The sequence below is a fragment of the Chlorocebus sabaeus genome, chromosome 9 (assembly GCF_047675955.1).
Source record: "Chlorocebus sabaeus isolate Y175 chromosome 9, mChlSab1.0.hap1, whole genome shotgun sequence".
NCBI lineage: Eukaryota > Metazoa > Chordata > Mammalia > Primates > Cercopithecidae > Chlorocebus > Chlorocebus sabaeus.
In genome coordinates, this window is record NC_132912.1 from 8,710,336 (window position 1) to 8,729,661 (window position 19,326).

Genomic DNA, 19,326 nt, shown 5'->3' on the forward strand with positions numbered 1-19,326 from the left:
ACAACATCTCAAAAAAAAAAAAAAAAAAAAAAATCATTCATAATGGCTTTTCCCTTGTGAAGTTTTATGAACACAGCAACTATTTATTCGGATATGCAGATAAAACTCTAGTAATTTCTATTCTCTGCATAATCGTTACTAGGTCTTTCTGTGATACTGATCAGCTTCATTCATCTGAAAATACCTGACAGCTCCTGTGACCATAGTCAGCTCCCTGGGCCTCGGTTTCTCCATTTGGAAGAAGGTGATGTGAAACTATTGATTTATTAAATATTACTATCTTTTTGATTCATAAAAATAGAGAATTACTATGAGGAGTGCTAGTAACAATTTATTCAGAAGACTTCCCTGGGCAAAATATCTAGAATATTAATTCCATATTGAGAGAAAAATCTATTCATCTACACCCCACTGCTTCCACTTTATGCCTATTTGGTAGAGATGGGGAATGAGAAGCTGCATTTGACTTATGAGACCTATTAGTTTAGAGAAACTTGTATTACATGAAATTTTTATGAACTGACCTCCTACTGGTACTGATGCTGTTTTTTTAAACTTGTTTATTATGGAAACTAGTGGATAGAAGGCCTGGATGATTTCATGTTCTCTATAATAAATCAGAGTTATTAATCACCATGGTGTGTGGTGTAGTTGGTTGCAGTTTTCTCAATCAAAGAGTGAAACAAAGTAATTTTTATATGCTATTTTTAGGCATTTTTGGCTCTATAATGAATATTATTTTCAACATAAAACAGTAATTCAGAAAACAAAGCACTGTATTTTTGTGACTCTGGACTATTTCATCTCCCTCAAAGCAACCTATGTTATAAGCTCTTATCTTTAGAAGTTGCGTTCTTGCAAGGCTATTCTACAAGAATGCACACTTTGCTTAGACTCAAATCCATATGACATATTCAATTCATTATGTTGGGATTGATACTAAAAAATGTCAAATAGTTATTGGATAATTACATATCATTAGAAGATAATGTTTTTCCTTCAGCTTAACATTATTTAACAATTTTTTGACTGCTATGTTTGAAGTTCTTAAGTTACAATTTTTAACCTAGATACTCCTCTAAAGCTTTTGAGATGGCTTTTAAAAATGTTTGTGAACCAGGCACGGTGGCTCACACCTGTAATCCCAGCACTTTGGGAGGTTGAGGCAGGTGGATAATTTGAGGTCAGGAGTTTGAGAGCAGCCTGGCCAACATGGTGAAATCTTGTCTCTACTAAAAATACAAAAATTAACCGGGCCTGGTGGCTCACACCTGTAGTCCCTGCTACTCGGGAGACTGAGCCAGGAGAATCACTTGAACCCAGGAGGTGTAGGTTGCAGTGAGCCAAGATCGCGCCATTACACTCCAGCCTTGGTGACAGAGCAAGACTCTGTCACACAAAAAAAGAGAGTTTGTATAATGCTTGAGTGTTTAAATGGAGCACCAACTGCTGGTTATTGTGCTCATCTATATCTACATAACAGAACTCAGAAAGTCTCTAAGGAGAAGATCACCATGCTTCTTGGAGCTATGCAATGAAGACTCCTTTCTCTATTCTTCTTGGGTATTTTGTGTTGTCAGCATTGAATTTGTTTCAATTAAGTGGGGAGTCACAAACTTCCGCTGGATTTCCCAAACTTGTTTGATCCTCACCTGGGGTGTCTTTAAAAAATGGAGTGCTTAACAAAGGCCTATGTTCAGAATTTTCATTAGAGAGTTTGTCCTTTAGGTCTAAGGCAGTACACAGGAAATTCTTAGGATCAAGCAGATTTGAAAATAGTGTCATTGAGGAAAATCCAGAATCAGTTAATTCTGCATGATGATCTCATTTCCAAGAATGTACTAATCAATTGAGTTGGGCAAAAATACTGTTTAAAATAAAGAATGAAACACTCTACACAAATGCCATAAAATCGGAAGAAAATTCATCTTTCCTTTTAGTCCTTGCAGAACTGTGTGTTTTTAGGAGCATATTGTCAATCTGCAGTATTAGGAACTATAAGACCGTGCAACGCTGATTCTCCTTACAGTTGCTATTGATGAAACAATTCCAGACTGGTTGTTAAAATGACCAAATTCGCTCTTTCACTTGCCTCATGGTCCAGGTGCTTGGCAGAAATAGACCCAATGACCATTTTAAATTTCAGTTGCTAGTACTCCTACTTCGTTTATTCTTGATAATATGGATACTGTCTGGGAGTGTTTTCAGAATTTTCAATCACTTGTAAAATTCTGGATTATGGTGGCTACGGGTGAAAATGGCTATATCTACATAGGTGACTTAGTGAATATGGAACTGTTGTTCTCAATGCTCCAGCCCTTCATTAGGAAATCATGGACAAGCTTGTTTTTCTTGCCTGGGTTTACCACAGCCAAGCTCACGTGGCTGGAGACGAAACTGCCTTCTTTAAAGCATACCAAAAAAGTTTACTGTATGTTTTCTCCTCAATTTTCACAATTTTATTGGTCTTTAATAAGCATTTTCTCAAGAGCTTGGCAGTTTCTAAATGTTTTAAAAATCATTTTTTACTAGCGGCTTCCACGACACACCTGTGGAGTGGGTCTGTGCTCTCAGTCATGTTTTTATGGGACGTGTATGAGCAGAAACGCAAAGAGGAGAGACAGAATCCCACTTTTCAGCTCAGTGCCTTACTTTAACCCACAGGGAGAAAAGGGAGGACTTGCCTGCTCCTTCATGTTTGATGTGCTATGAGCAGCTTCAGTGATGTGGTTTCAACAGGCAGGTGCTTTCATTTCATTCTGTTTCTATTAAAAAACCTCCTCCGAAATGCAATTTATGGTAAATTTGGGAAAGTTGATTTTCCAACTCATAAGGATGAATGTATTGCTTAAAACCTAAGCTAAACAACACCAAACTTTAAAAAACTACCATGTCATTCTGGTCGTAGGGAATAAATCCCACAATATGATTTTTCAGTACGGATAGGTGACAAATTAACGTAATGATATATTGACTTGTGTACATCTATCCTTTACACGAAAGGTGTTTAATTTACTGAAATACAAGCTCGTGATTAAGATCTAAGAATTTTCTTTACTAACTTTCTGATTCTTCAGCCCCGTTCCTAGAAGCAATCCTTTACGTTTGGCCTATTTAAGCTCTCACAAAAACTATTTATCATAATTCTATGTGAGTTCTGAATATTTCTTTGTTTAACCATCTCCAACTTAAAATTTTCTTTAGTCACAATTGCATCATTTATTGGGCATTTGAAAACTTGAGTTTAAAGACCTAATAACCCCTTCATTCCCCTCTTTCTTTTACAACACTTCAGATTGTTAGGAAGAGGAGTTATTAACTCTAAATTAGTTTTTAAAAAAAACCTAAATAAGTAGCTCTTCTAGTAAAATTTATAAGTTTATAGAAAGCACAGAGAGTCTGTCTTCTCCAATCAATATGTGAATTAAGTGATAGTAGTTTTTTGCTCATTAAAAAATGTTTTCAATAAGAAGCAATGTTTTGATAAATGGAGGAAAAAGTTCAAATTACATAAAGCTTTGTAAAATTGTTTTCATTATCATATACATTTATTTTTAGAAGTCTGACTTTGTTATAGAATTATGTTATTTTTGTGATGTTAAAAGTTGAATTTATTTCTGCCTTAGTTAAACTAAATTTAAAACTGCTTTTCATGATTTGCTTTTTATGTAGAAGGTTAGAAAACAAACAGTCCAGCAAATGAGAGTTCAATGTCAATAAAAAATCTCCAATATGTATAACTAATAAATATTGAAAATATTTTTATTGTTAATAACTTGTTAATTGAGAAAATCAATTTCCTTTATCAGAGCAAAAATAAAAATTCATATTTAGAAAAATTTCATTTCTCTTTTCCTATTCATCTAGTCCACAGATCAAAAGCAATCAAAACATGTATTTTGGGGAAATATACAATTATGTGTGTGAATTTTGCTTTTATATAAAGGTAAAATGTAGGACAAAATAGGTTAAAGGAATTTTTGAATTTTTAAATGCAACTACACATATTATTAATATGTATTAGTGTATCTTACTTTGTGTCAGTAATATTTTTACTTACTTCACACATCATGAAGATTTTATATTTATCTCAAATTATGAATTTCAGAATGATGCAATAAAAGTTGACCTACATTTTAGAAATTATTTTACTGAATAACTTTTGATGGTGATATCGTAAGATAAGATAATTCCAGAGAAACACCAATAAACTAAACTTTGTTAAGAGGAAGTTGGTGAGGCTTTAATAAATTAAATAGAGGCAAATTCATTCCACGATAACTTTCAGAACAAGTATACTGCACTGAGATTAATTGTTCTTTTTTGTCTGCCTCTCTTTTAATTAATTTTAATGATCATCATCATCATTCAAAATTTGACATTCCTAATATATTGTCTTTTCACAGAACTTTCCTTGTACATCAAAGGATGGGTCGAGGGTGCTGTCGTCCAATTCTATTCCTCCGATCTCTTCAAATGCAGAGTCATCCAGGCTCTGACAGTTTTGACACATGCATAAGGACTGGCTACTTTGCATTTTTTTTAATATGGCAGAAAATTCGAACTAATATTTTGACAATAAGCACTGAAATGAGGGGCAATATTTCTTTAGATTTCATTGAATGGAAAAAGAATGAGAGAAAGGAAAATGGAAGTAATCTTCGACCTTGTAGAAAATGGGTGAGTTCCCTGGAACTAGGATCAGCTTTTACAACATCCTCCTCAGCCCTTCCTTGTACAGTGTAGGATTTTAGCTTTAAGGTAGAGATTTCTCCCAATATCATAGGATCTAATCGTTCAATGCATCATTCAAGAATGACAACAATAAAGATATAATTAGCCGTCATTGTAGTCAAGTTTACTACATTTCCCAGTAGGAAGCACATCTGTGTTTTTAGTCCCTGTGAAACTGAGGTCCAGTCTATAAGGGTAGATTGCACGCAGATCTTCCAGACGAGTGATTATTTTCTAGGGCAAAGGGATGGATCTTGCAGAGTTAGTTTTCCTGCAGTAATAAGCCTGATGGGATAAATCCAAACGCACTAACCCTGTATCTAAGGAACCCGGAATGGTGAGTGTAACTGAGACCCATCTGGTAGCCGTGATTCAACACACACCTTAGCGGCACTACCCCAAAAAGAAACACGTTGAACCCTTCCAAAAACTCATTCTCAAGGCATGCACATGCAAACAAAGAGAACCCCAACACTCACAGTTCATTTGAATTCACAAGGGAAAATTTTCGGGATGATTGTTGCTTTGACGTTGTCTTACTGTTGCAGAAGGAAGTCAAACCTGTTTTTAATTGCAAAACCAAATGGTTTATGCATGGGCTCTGCATGCTTGTGTGAACATGTTGCTTTTATAACCCCCTCCCCGCTCCACGAACACGAGACTAGGCTTGCCAGCATTGTGTTTGAGCGTGGACACATTTAAAATGAAGAGCCTTGCAGGGGTTTTTGAAGGTGAGTGGGTGGGGGGGGGATGTCAATCTGTCAGAGATGTCACCATAAGTGGATCTATCTGCCTATGTGTTACCACTTGCTAATTATGGATTTGGGTGATAATTGTCATATGCTTTGCCACAAAATGTGCAGTAAAATGCATTTTCTGGGGGTAGAGGGTGATGTGCGGAGAGGGCCGAAGCTAGGCTCTACGGGCTTGTAATCTACAGATTGAAAGGCTGTGCTGTAGAATTGTCTTACTGTTTAATGTTCCAATGAATACACATATTGTTGTGTGTGTCGGGTTGCTTTAGGCAACATTGCTGGCATTCCATTTTAGGAACGATGTGTGTACGCAGAACCGAGTCTGCAGAGAAATTTCTCTTCATATGGCCATAAAGGGCCTTCAAGAATACTGTCTCCTTATGAGTGCTGTCCTGGAGAGGACTCTGAAAGAAGATCAAATAAATGGCTGATGAAATAAGGAGCTTCCTTGTGTTTGTAAGTAGCAGGCCAATCACATCAAAGCTCAATCTTGGAAAAACTTTGAGATGGGTCTTAAATATTTGTTGTTCCAAAGATTACTTACAGATAAGGAAGAGAAAAGCCAGAGAAAAAGGCCAGTGATGTATGAAGGAAATCTATGCTTTTTTGCAAAGCATCTACAATAAAAGGCATAACCTAAATAAATATAGTTTCTGCTTCTGCGTTCAGTCCTTGAAGCTATTGCCACCACCAGCCACTGGTTGATTCATGAACTGTCATTATCACTTCATCTCTACTCAATCTCTGATCACTCTTCCCTCATCTGTTCTCATCTGCACATGTATGCATACACACACATGCATACACACACATGCACACACCCATGCACACACCCATGCATACACACATGCATACACACATGCGCACACATGCACACATGTGCGCACACACATGCACACACACGCACACACATGCACACACACATGCACACACATGCACATACACATGCATACACACATGCACACACACATGCACACACATACATACACACACATGCACACACACATACATACACACATGCGCACACATGCATACATACACATACACACACATGCACACACATGCATACACACACATGCACACACACACGCACAGACACATGCATACACACATGCACACATGCATACACACATGTACACACACATGCATACACACATGCACACACATGCACACACATGCACACACACATGCATGCACACATGTACACACAAGCACACACACATGCATACACACATGCATACACACACATGCACACATACAAACGGCACTTAGTTTGGTAACATAAGTCCCAGTGTTGAGTTTAAGAAGTCCACCCTCTAGTTGGTGAATAAAATTGGTGTTTTGTTCTGATGTTACGTGAAAGACTGTGAGTTGAGTTTTCTTATGGGCAGGGACGATGCCTTGCTTATCCTTCTGCCCTCAAAGTTGGTGTCCACTAAATACTGAGGAAGAAAGGATCCCTCCTAAAAATGCCCTTCTGAAAACTATTATTTTCTACTAAGAGAAGGTGAGTGCCTGGAGATCAGAGTCTCACTGGACACTGACGTTTATTAGTCCTTGATGCAATTAAGTGGCTTTTGGCCTGATCTATAAAAAGGAAACCTTCCCTAAAGGGGGTGAAGTCTCTACCTGTGAGTGACCTGTGCTCAGATTCAGACCACAGAGTCTAAGCAAATACACTGGACATTCTCTACTGACATATGCACAGTTAGCAGGATTCACTGGCCAACGGTTAGTCGTGACTGTTTTGTTCATCTCCAAAAGTATAGGAGTTGAACATGTGCTCTCAAAGCTGGCACTTAATACACGTTCCTGGGTCACCTATCCCTTTGCCCCCTTTGCCCACTGCCTGCCCTTGTGCATAGATTGTCATAGGGATGGATAAACACAGTCATGTGCAAACTCTTGCTTATGCTTTCCTTCTAACCTGGAACACCTACCCCTTACTTCTCATAAAAGACCAGTGGTATTTATTTATTTCAGGGTCCAGCTCATCCATGGACTGTTCTCAATCCGAGAAGCAGGGTGCATCATAATGGTGCTTTGACCCACTGATTTCCTTGGCTCAGGTTCAGGAGCTGGTGCTTGACAACCTTCTCTGGTCTTTGTTGCTTCTAATCTACTCATTCAGAGGATGTAACACCAATGTAGAACCTAAAATATATTAACCTCCCCGAAGACAGGGATAGCAATGATAAAGTCAGTTATGTATTATGAATCAACAAACTGTATGGAAGATGTTACAAAAATGACATGCATATTTCACATCAAGGGTACTATTATTACACATATTTAATAAAATGAAGGCATTAAAGCTCAGATACCTTGAATGGTTTGGCTGGAGGCATTTGTTAGAAGCCAAACTGGGACTCAGATTCAGGTCTGTAAAACTTGACGCTGTCATTTATATGCCGCATTTCCCTTTGATATAAGTGGCATCGTAGAAGAAGAACACTATGAGAAGGAAGAAGAGGCTTATCGGTTGCCAGGGCATGTCAGGTAGAATTAGATTATTTGCCCTTGTGCATAGTCCAATGGGATAATGAAAAGACAACCAAAGAGTTCTATCTTCTACAATTAGGGACTAGGGGAAAAAGGATTTTATTTATAGTACACGCGTAAGGAGGTATATGAAGGGTGGGAGGAGGTGGGCACTGGGAGAATGAGATGTCATTTAGTCTGTGAGTGACTGTCATCTGCAGAGGCCTGTGTTCAGAGTCTGGACATAAGAGGAAGGATGCAGCTCCTTGTCTTCATCATCCAAGAGCTACTTAATAGTCCAGTGAGGAAGAGAAAATGTAGGAACAAAGCCAAATGGAATAAAGAGCGCTTTTTAGTGAAGCTCACCGAGATCATGGCGAACACAGAGGAAGTGGACTTAGCCTAGCCAAGGTGAGGGATGTCTAGGGAATGAGGTAACAGGTGTGATAGATCCGAGGCTCTAGCGCGGTGAGAATATAAGTGACCTGGCTTCCCAAACACATAAGTCCCCCCTGTGCCAAGCAGTGACTCAGGACACGTGGGAATAAACTCCAACAAGAAAGGGGTACCTCAGAAGCACATTGCTCATAGGCACATAGAATGTGCCAACCGGGGATGGCCACATGATTTGGAGACCCAGAGCAAACTAAAAATACAGGGCCTCTTGTTCAAAAAGGCACGAGAAAAGTGCTGTGAAAGGCATTATAAGACAAAGCTTTTTGGGAGGCCGAGGCGAGCGAATCACAAGGTCAGGCGATCAAGACCACTCTGGCTAACACGGTGAAACCCTGTCTCTACTAAAAATACAAAAAAAAAAAAAAAATTAGCTGGGCGTGGTGATGGGTACCAGTAGTCACGGCTACTCAGGAGGCTGAGGCAGGAGAATGGCATGAACCCGGGAAGCGGATCTTGCAGTGAGCCGAGGTCGCGCCACTGCACTCCAGTCTGGGCGACAGAGCAAGACTCCATGTGAAAAAAGAGACAAAGCTTTTTCTTTCCCTCCAGGAACTCACCCTCTCTCGAGAGTGTTTTCTATTTGCATTTGCTGTTTGATACCATTCTTGGTAAAGAAAATTTTAAAAGGTTGATTATCAGTATGGATTTCACCACTCATTTTTATATTGTACAATACTAGTTTTCCTTGAAATTATAAGAGCATTTAACTAGTATGCAAAACGACTGAAATTACACAATGTCTGTTTTGTAGCTCATGTATGCATATGCAGTTTTTGTTACCAGAACAGAGGAAGCACTGCACAGAACTAACTGATCATTTTCTTTTTTTATTTTTTGAGACGGAGTCTCACTCTGTCGCCCAGGCTGGAGTGCAGTGGCGCCATCTCGGCTCACTGCAACCTCCCCCTCCTGGGTTCAAGTGATTCTCCTGCCTCAGCTTCCCGAGAAGCTGAGACTACAGGCACATGCCACAACACCTGGCTAATTTCTGCATTTTTAGTAGAGAGGGGGTTCCACCATGTTGGCCAGGATGGTCTCTATCTCCTGACTTCGTGATCCACCCACCTTGGCCTCCCAAAGTGCTGGGATTACAATTTCACTTCTTGATACATGCACCTTCTAACAACACAATGCACTGATCTTGTGCTCTCGAGTCTCTCTGAATTCCTACACCCCGTGGGTCATGGGGCAACACAGATGTTCAACGTGAATAAGGCAACAGGGAACAGAGGGAACACACATTATGTGTATTTTTGCTGCTTATGCCTGTTCCTCATTATCTCATTGGATGTGATTTATAAAACATTAGAAAAAGATAAAATTATTAAGAGTTTCAAGGCAGTGACAGCAGAGCACTACATCAAGCGTCGGGTCCTCTGGGCCTGGGGGTCTGCTGGGATTGCACAGGTTGCAAGCTCACACATCCAGTCTTGCTGTTAACACAATTCCATCTGTGAGGATGAAGCAAGGTCAATATATCAAACAGGAGTTCTCTGCTCTGTGATGCTTGGGCTGAGAGATCGCCTGTCCTTCATGTTGCTGGAAGTCCAAACCAGGAAAACAAAACTGATATTCATCAGGAAGGATACATTGATGCTCACATATGCCAGTGGGAACTTGAGTGGGACCCAGCTGATTTGACCTTCCTGCTCATCCTGTAGGTTTTCTGCACTGGATGGCTTGATTTTTCCTCTTTGTTAATAATAGGCTCAAGGCCAGCCAGGCGCGGTGGCTCATGCCTGTAATCCCTGCACTTTGGGAGGCCAAGGCAGGTGGATCATCTGAGGTCAGGAGTTCAAGACCAGCCTGGTCAACATGGTGAAACCCCATCTCTACTAAAAATACAAAAAAAAATTAGCCAGGCATGGTGACAGGTGCCTGTAATCCCAGCTACTCGGGAGGCTGAGTCAGGAGGATTGCCTGAACCTGGGAGGCAGAGATTGCAGTGAGCTCAGATTGTGCCATTGCACTCCAGTCTTGGCAACAAGAGCAAAACTCCTTCTAATAATAATAATAATAATGATAATAATAACAAGGTCAAAGTCAGATGCGGTGGCTCACACCTGTAATCCCGGCACTTTAGGAGGCTGAGGTGGGCAGATTGCTTGAGCCTAGGAGTTCGAGACCAGCCTGGGCAACATGGTGAGACCCCCGTCTCTACAAAAAATACAAAAATCAGCTGGGCGTGGTGGTACTTGCCTGTAGTCCCAGCTTCTTGGGAGGCTGAGGTGGGAGAATCGCTTGAGCTCAGGAGGTGGAGGCTGCAGTGAGCCAAGATTGTGCCACTTCACTCCAGCCTCGGTCCCCAAGCAAGAGCTTGTCTCAGAAAACAAATGAATAAATTCAAATAGGATCAGAAAAGAACAAAGGCCTTCTGGTTGTCTGTCATACCTGGGTACTCAGAAGACAAGATGAGGATACTGGAGAGTGATGGGGAGAGAAGGACCAGGAATGTGCTGCGTTGCTTCACTTTCTGCATGCAACCACACACGCCAACTTGGATATGTTGGTTTTCCTCCTGTGCGAGTCAGTAGTCAGTTTAGTTTTCTTCTGGTCAATCATTCTTTTTCATTTTATGCCCCAGTATCTTCTATGCATTTCTTCTGAGCATTAAAACTCTTTGGTGCTCAATTCTAAGTTTAGTTTTCCTTGCAAAACCCCCATTTTAGTAAATGTTCCTCATTCTCTTTTAATGAAATTTTTCTGGAACATGGATTGTTTTGGTTTCATTTGTCACTGGCTTCATATTCTACATTTTGAGAGACAGCAGACTGTAATATTATTAGTAATAATAAAATATTTCTTAAATATTTATTAAATGCTTATCTTGTGCCAGGTACCGCGCTAGGCATTTTATATTTATCAACTCATTTTGATGTTGCTAGAAACTTTGTGAGGTTGGTATTATTGTTAAAACTATTTTAAGGGCCTGGGTTCTTCACCCAGGGTTGGAATCCTGGTTCATCCATTTGCTAGCTGGGAGACTATGGGCAACTTAACCTCCCTGTATTAGTTTGTTCTCATGCTGCTAATAAAGATGTGCCCAAGACTGGGTAATTTACAAAGGAAAGAGGTTAAATGAAGTCACAGTTCCACTGCGAGGCTGGGGATACCTCACCATCATGGTAGAAGATGAAGGAAGAGAAAAGGGACATCTTACATGACACAGGCAAGAGGGCATGTGCAGGAGAACTGCGCTTTATAAAACCATCAGATCTCATAAGACTTATTCACTATCGTGAGAACAGCATAGGACAGACCCGTCCCCATGATTCAATTACCTCCCACCAGGTCCCTCCCATGACACATGGGGATTATGGGAATTATAATTCAAGATGAGATTTGGATGGGGATGCAGCCAAACCGTATCGCTCTCTGTGCCCTGGCTTCCTCACTGAATTCAAGTGAGCTACTTAAAATATACTTAGAATAAAAGCATCGCCCTATTTACAACATGAACTGGAACTCTTCCTCCAAAGCATGTTAATTTATAGCTGATAATTTCAGGTCCTGGACTTTGCAGACACCTTTTCAGCTTCCATCTTTGACTCATCCTGTCATCATCTCAAGACCTCATTTGCTCAGACTTCACTAACAACGGGCTGGCTGAGTCATCTAATTGAATGGCAGAAAACCACTGTTTCCACACCCTCAAATTGATTTTATTAAGTACAAATAAATATCCAATTCATTACAAATGAACTTTTAGAATTTGCAAACAGCCTCATGAGAGCGATACTCACAACCTTGATGGAGAGTATATATTCAAAATATACCAAGAGCTGTATAAAACTTATAATAAATACTCATCTCCTACAAATCAAAGGACTTGGTTTAGGTACAAGTTCAACCAGTATTCAGTTCTGTGACTTTGTATCTCTTATGCCACTTTCCTCCCCTGTGAATTGAGAATAATATTACTTCTATTTACTTTTTCAGAAATAGTGTGAATCCAAGGAGATAAAGTATGTGGATGGAACTTTGCAACTTAGAAACCAGTGAGTCTGTGACAGGTATTATGATCACCTGTTATAATCTACATACACAACACAAATTGAACATATGAAAGGATTTTTTTCTGCCATTCTGCCATCCGAAATATTGATTAGATGTCTAGAATGAAGAAGTGCTTTAGAACTATTTCTGGCTTGTATTTTCTCAACAAAACCACAGTTCTCTACTTTACCTCATAGACACTATTACCACCTGTTATATTTACTTCTAGAGTCTAGCTTAATGGTTTCTCCGAAGAAAAAGACCTGGAAGTGGATTCTGAGTTCATTTTAAGCAGAACCTAACTTGCTTTTCTTTACAAAATACAAATTCCATTTAGTTGTTAGTTTATTCTTTCGAGAAAGGATGTTTAATCTAATTGGCCCTTTTAGAGTTAAGATTCTTTCCCCAGAGGGCAGAGCAGCCCTTGCTTAATCTTTAGTCCACCAGTTGCACAAAATCATAAAATCGCAGTAGTACAGCTGCTCTGAGGCATTTTATGACTCCGAAAGGGAAGCCATCTCTATACAATAGTGATAATAACAGTATCATCTAACAGCTGAATACTGCTTTAGTTTACTGTGCACTGTAGCTTCGATGTGGTGTCTCTGCCAAAACTGATGTTGAAATTTGTTTCCCAATGTGGCAGTGTTGGGAGGTGGGGCCTAGATGGAGGTTTCTGGGTCATGGGGACAGGATCCTCATGAATAAATTAGTACCCTCCTTTGGGGGAGTTCTCCCTTGCCTGAGAATGGATTAGTTTTTGACAACAGGTTGTTAAAGACTCTGACTTCCTCTGTTTCTCACTCTTGAGATGTCATCTCTGGACATGCCCACTCCCCTTCTACTTTCTGCCCTGAGCAGAAGCAGTCAGAGGCCCTCCCAAAAGCCAATCAGATGCTGGCATCATGCTTCTTGTATTAGGTTGGTGCAAAAGTAATTGCAGTTTTTGCCATTGAAAGTAATGGCTGTGCAACCCTCCAAGTGTGAAGTGACAGCCTTGCGTGTGATCTTTCTGACTTCCCCAAGTTTGCATTTTTGACATTAAAGTTTACTTTTTAATTTTAAAAAATAATAATAATCCCAGCCAGGCGCGCTGGCTCACGCCTGCAATCCCAGCACTTCGGGAGGCTAAGACAGGTGGATCACCTGAGGTCAGGAGTTCAAGACCAGCCTGGCCAACATGGTGAAACCCCATCTCTACTAAAACTACAAAAATTAGCTGGGCATGATGGTGCATGCCGGTAATCCCAGCTACTTGGGAGGCTGAGGCACGAGAATCACTTGAACCAGAGAGGCGGAGGTTGCAGTGAGCCGAGATTGCGCCACTGCACTCCAGCCTGAGTGACAGAGTGAGACTCCATCTAAAAAAAAATAAATCTTAGGTAACCCTGATGGTCTCTGGTCTATCTCATCTCTAAATGTTATTAACTTCTTTATTAGCTTGAGTTTCCATTCATTCTATCTCATCTACCTGTACCTACAGGATATTGAGCAGGAGAAGAAAACATGGGTAAGAATGGATGGGCAGATGTTATGGGCGAAGGTAGATACTGTGAAATAGAATGGGAAGGAGGAAGGTCAGGCTGAAATGACCATTTGGACAGCAGAGGATGCTGGGAAGGGGACGGCAGAAGATGGAACAGCAATCCACACGATGCAGAACAAACATGATAGAAGGAGATATCAGAGTATTGATTAGCAGAGACTTCACTCAAGAAAACAGTATAGGCAGAGCGGCTGGTGGTGTTGTTACAGTGCTTCCCAGGGCACCATTATGGACCTAGGGCCGCAATGTTTAGATCAAACAATCTCTTCAGTATGAACATTAGTCACTCTTAAAGCACATATTCATTTACTGATCCATTTGTTGTATGCCAGTAGTTCTATGCAGAAACACTCCTCCAACTTCAAATACATTTGCAGATGTTGCTGTGTAAACATATCTTTTATTATATACACACCTCTATTCATACTTCAACCTTTCATTTAGCTGTAAAAGAGTCCAATGATCCTAGGCTCCATGACAAGGCTATTCCCAGTAATGTTCTCCTGGGTAAATGCTAAGCCATTGACAAGTGCTCTCCGGATGCCTCTGTACGGTGGGCTGTGCATCCCCTGAATAGTTGTGTGGTTTAGATTAGATCTCCCCAGTTTGTTGATGAGAATGTCAGGTAGGACAGAATCAAAGGCTTACAGAAGTCTAGAGAGATTACATCTATTGCATCCTTTTTATCTACAAGGCCTGTCACTCTATCATAGAAGGAAATTAAATTGGTCTGGCATGATTTGTTCCTCTAAAAGCCATGTTGGTTGCTACCCAGTCTGTTATGTTCTTCTGGGTGATTGCAAATTGATCATTTTGTTGATTTATCTTCGTAACTTCCCTGGCACTGTGTTTTAGGCTGACCAATATTTCTTTTCCTTTCTTTCAAAGATTGACATTGTATTTGCTTTTTTTCCTCTTCTTTAAGGATTTTTCCTGATGTGCATGCCTTTTTTATTTCTTTATTATAATTGCTTGAGGTCTGATGCTATGTTCCAAAAATTCATTTGCATATTTTAAATAATCTGTTATTTGATTAATTTTCAAAAATTGGCTTATTTTAGCCTGTTTTCATTCATTTCCTCTGCCCCTCTATTTAGTCACTTAGTCAACATTTATTGAGGACCTAGGACCTGGGAAAACAATGATCAGATAAACAATGAATTAATAAGTCTCTTGTGAAACTAATAGTTAAGTGTGGGAGACATACAAATTAAAGAGGTGACTACGATACAGTGTTGAAAGGACTGTAATGAGGTAAGATGGAACACCTAGAACAGGTATTTACCCCAATCTTGAGTACATCAGGGAAGGCTTCCCAGAGGAGTTGATGTGTAAACTGAGTTTTCTTGGCTAAGTACAAGTTAGCAGAAGCCAGATATGGAAAGTGCTGGAGAGAGAGGGCAGGACAGAAAGTAAGGCATTTCAAGCAGAGAGAACAGCATCAACAAAGGTATAGCTGTGAGAGTGACATGGGTTAGGGGACAGCATGGCAGTTCAGCAGGACTAGAGAGAGACTTCTTATGTCAGACACTGGATAGGCAGGCCTGTAATAACAGAGCTGGAGAATATGGCAGCGGGTGCTCATGAAGTTCTTCAATGCCAACAAAGTAAGTGTGGGCTTCTTCTTGATTGCATAGGAGGCATTCAAACCTCATTCAGTGAATTTTTTCTTTAGTACCTATCATTTTAATGAGAGACATTATCTTAAGGATCAGAAGATATAAAGAAATTTAGGATATATTCTTAAGCCCAAAGTGCCTTGCAAACCACTCAAGGAGTGAGAACTTACAGACATAAAACAATTGAATTGCAATATAAGTATTTTGGCTAAAGACCAAATAAGTCTTTCAGAGAAGCGTTTCTGGGAGTTCAGAGAGACCAATCTTTGAGGTTGGGTTTATCTATGTTATTTAAATTAACAATGAAGTAAGAAACATCTCGGGGTTTAATCACTTGGATGGAATCAAAACAACATACACTCAAATTATGAATGACCCCATATTCCAATGATTGTTTACTACCAGCCACAAACTTTGTTTGCCAATAATCTTAGTCCTCATTGCCATGGCAAGTACTTTAAAAAATGAAGGCAAGTGAAAAAATGCTACTGCTTTTTTTTTGAAAATGACACATTAAATAGCTCAAACCAACTCCCTGGCTGAGAAAAATTAGACTAGCTGGAAAAATATTCTAAAAAGTCTATTTGAATATATTGAAGAGATGACAAATTAGAGATAAATTACTAAACCAGGACCTTGAGGAGGATGGATGTTTAGGGCAATAACTAGAATATTTGGGGGCTTTCCTTTAACCCTGATGTTTTCTTCTCTTCCCTTCCAAGTATGGAGAGATTGAGTGGCACTTTTGACAATCTTTTAGTGCTAAGGCAACAGGTATTGGTTAGCAGGACTCGCTCAAGCTATAGGTATTAGTGAACTACTCTTACTTTAGTTGAGACTCTGAGGGTTGTGTCCTAAGAATACGAATAAACAAAGAGTAGGCCTTACAACTAGAAAAGCGCAGCTTTTTACCATTGCAACCCTTAATATTAGAGTAAGGGTTTCCTGCAGTATTAATGCTTCCAGGTATCTTGCACACTCAAGAAATATAGAACCTTTCTGAAAGAAGATAAAATAGATCTTGGTCTTACATTTTGTCTAGAATAATCATAACATGAGGAAGCAAGACAATATGAAGGAAAACCTGCAGAAAGATCCAATAACAGAAAGAGACCCATAGGATCCCCAGATACTGGAACCTTCAAACATAAACAACAAAAGAGCTTCCCTATGTCCTATATTCAGGAAGATAAAAGATAATTAATAACTTTATTAGAGGACTAGAAAGTCTAACAAGAACTCACATGAAAATTCTAGAATTGAAATAAAGTAATTGAAAATGTGTATACATGGTTTTAATAACAAGTTAGATTTAGGTTACATAGAAGATAAGATGCAGCTAAAAAAAGATTTAAAAGGTTATGAATCAAGAAGCCCTATGAACTCCAAGCAGTATAACTAAAAAGAAAACCACATTTAAGTACATTATAAAAAATCTTACCACCAGAAGCCAGAAGGGGGAAAAAAAGGCATATTGCTTTTAAAGGAGTAATAATGGGCTAATGACTGACTTCTCAATAGAAAAGAAAGTCAGAAGATGATAGAATAATATATTTAAATTGCTGAAGAAAAAAAAAAAAAACCCTGACAATTCAGACTTTTATACCTAGTGAAATTATCCTTTAGGAATGAAACATATTTTGAGACAAAAATGATAACAATTCATTATTTGTTGACTAGCAGTAATGAAAATACTAAATGTTTTTCTCTAATTAGGTAGAAATTGACTCTAGAGTGAGGTCAGAAATTAAGGAAGAAACAGAGAGAAAACAAGGTAGCCAATGGGAGTATATATTCAACATTGGCTGATTGAAATAATAGTTATGCCTTATGAGTATTAAAATGTATGTGGAAATCAAATACATGATAGCAATGTCATTTAAGTTGGGGAGGTGATAAAGTTTTCAGGCCATTGCGTTGTCTAGAAAGAATTGTAAAAGTATCAATTATGTTAGACTTTGAAAAGTCAACCATGTATAATAGAATGTTTAATGTAACCAACAGAAGATGTGTAAAAGACAGTATATCTTGGTGAACTTGAAAACACAGCAATGGAAATGATCAAAAATAAAACACAAAGATAAAGCTGAAAAGGAAAGCATAAAGGATCAATAGTCAGTGGGACAGTTAAAAGAGGCTAATATACACACAATCAGAGTCTCTTATGAAGGAGAAGAGAGTGGGGGAAAACTATGTGAAATATAAAAGTAGAAAATTTTTCTAATTTGATAAAAAGTATAAACAGAAACTCAAGAAGTGTAAGAAATCCTAATTATGAGAAACATTAAGAAAACAACCCCTAATCATATCACATTCAAGTTGCTGGAAACCACTGATAAAGAGAAAATCTTAAAAGTGATAGGAGGAAAAAAAATATAATTACAAAGAATCTATGATAAGAATGATGACAAATTTCTGCTTAGAAACAATCCAAGTGAGAAGACAGTGGAGCAACATCTTCAAATTAATAAAAATCTTCCATTTTAGAATTCCACATTCAACAAAATTATACTTCAAAAACAAAGGCAAAATTAAGTTTTCTTCCAGACATAGAAAATCTGTAAGACTTTATTACTATTTGGTGAATGCTAAAGGTAATCCTTCAAGAAAAAGGAAAATGATACCAGTCAAAACTCTGGATCTGTATTACACACACACGCACACACACACACACACACACACACACACACACACACACAGCACCAGAAATGATAACTATGAGGATAAATTTAAAAATATTTTTCCTATTATTTTAATGTCTTTAAAATATAATTGAGCAAGGAAGAAATAAAAATGTGTTGTATGATTGATAGCATATATAGAAGTAAAACAAATGGCAACAACAGTAAAAAGGGTACAAAGAAACAAGAAAGAGGACGCTTGTAATGTTCTTGTATTTTAAAGGCAGTAGTATAATATTACTTGAATTTAGACTGTGATAAGCTGAAGAGCCATGCTATACACTGTAGGGCAATCACAAAAATAAAACATCAAAGAATTTTAGCTAATTAGTCAACAAAGATAATAAAACTGAAGAATTAAGAAGTATTCAATTGGAGGCCAAAGTGGGTGGGAGCGCGTGCTGCTGGGAGTTGCTTGGAGGTTGGCGGCGCGGGGCTGAAAGGCTAGCAAACCGAGCGATCATGTCGCACAAACAGATTTACTATTCGGACAAATACGACGACAAGGAGTTTGAGTATCGACATGTCATGCTGCCCAAGGACGTAGCCAAGCTGGTCCCTAAAACTCATTTGATGTCTGAATCTGAATGGAGGAATCTTGGCGTTCAGCAGAGTCAGGGATGGGTCCATTATATGATCCATGAACCAGAACCTCACATCTTGCTGTTCCGGCGCCCACTACCCAAGAAGCCAAAGAAATGAAGCTGGCAAGCTACTTTTCAGCCTCAAGCTTTACACAGCTGTCCTTACTTCCTAACATCTTTCTGATAATATTATTATGTTGCCTTCTTGTTTCTCACTTTGATATTTAAAAGATGTTCAATACACTGTTTGAATGTGCTGGTAACTGCTTTGCTTCTTGAGTAGAGCCACCACCACCATAGCCCAGCCAGATGAGTGCTCTGTGGACCCACAGCCTCAGCTGAGTGTGACCCCAGAAGCCACGATGTGCTCTGTACCCAGAACACACTTGGCAGATGGAGGAAGCATCTGAGTTTGAGACCATGGCTGTTAACAGAGATCATGTAAACTTGCTGTTTTTGTTTTTTTCCTGCCGG

At 39.1% G+C, this 19,326-nt stretch overlaps 1 pseudogene; it reads left to right on the forward strand.

The window, feature by feature from the left end:
• The first annotated feature begins 18,652 nt into the window (after nucleotides 1-18,652).
• On the forward strand, nucleotides 18,653-19,108 carry LOC119618759 (cyclin-dependent kinases regulatory subunit 1 pseudogene; annotated as a pseudogene).
• The last annotated feature ends 218 nt before the right edge of the window (nucleotides 19,109-19,326 follow it).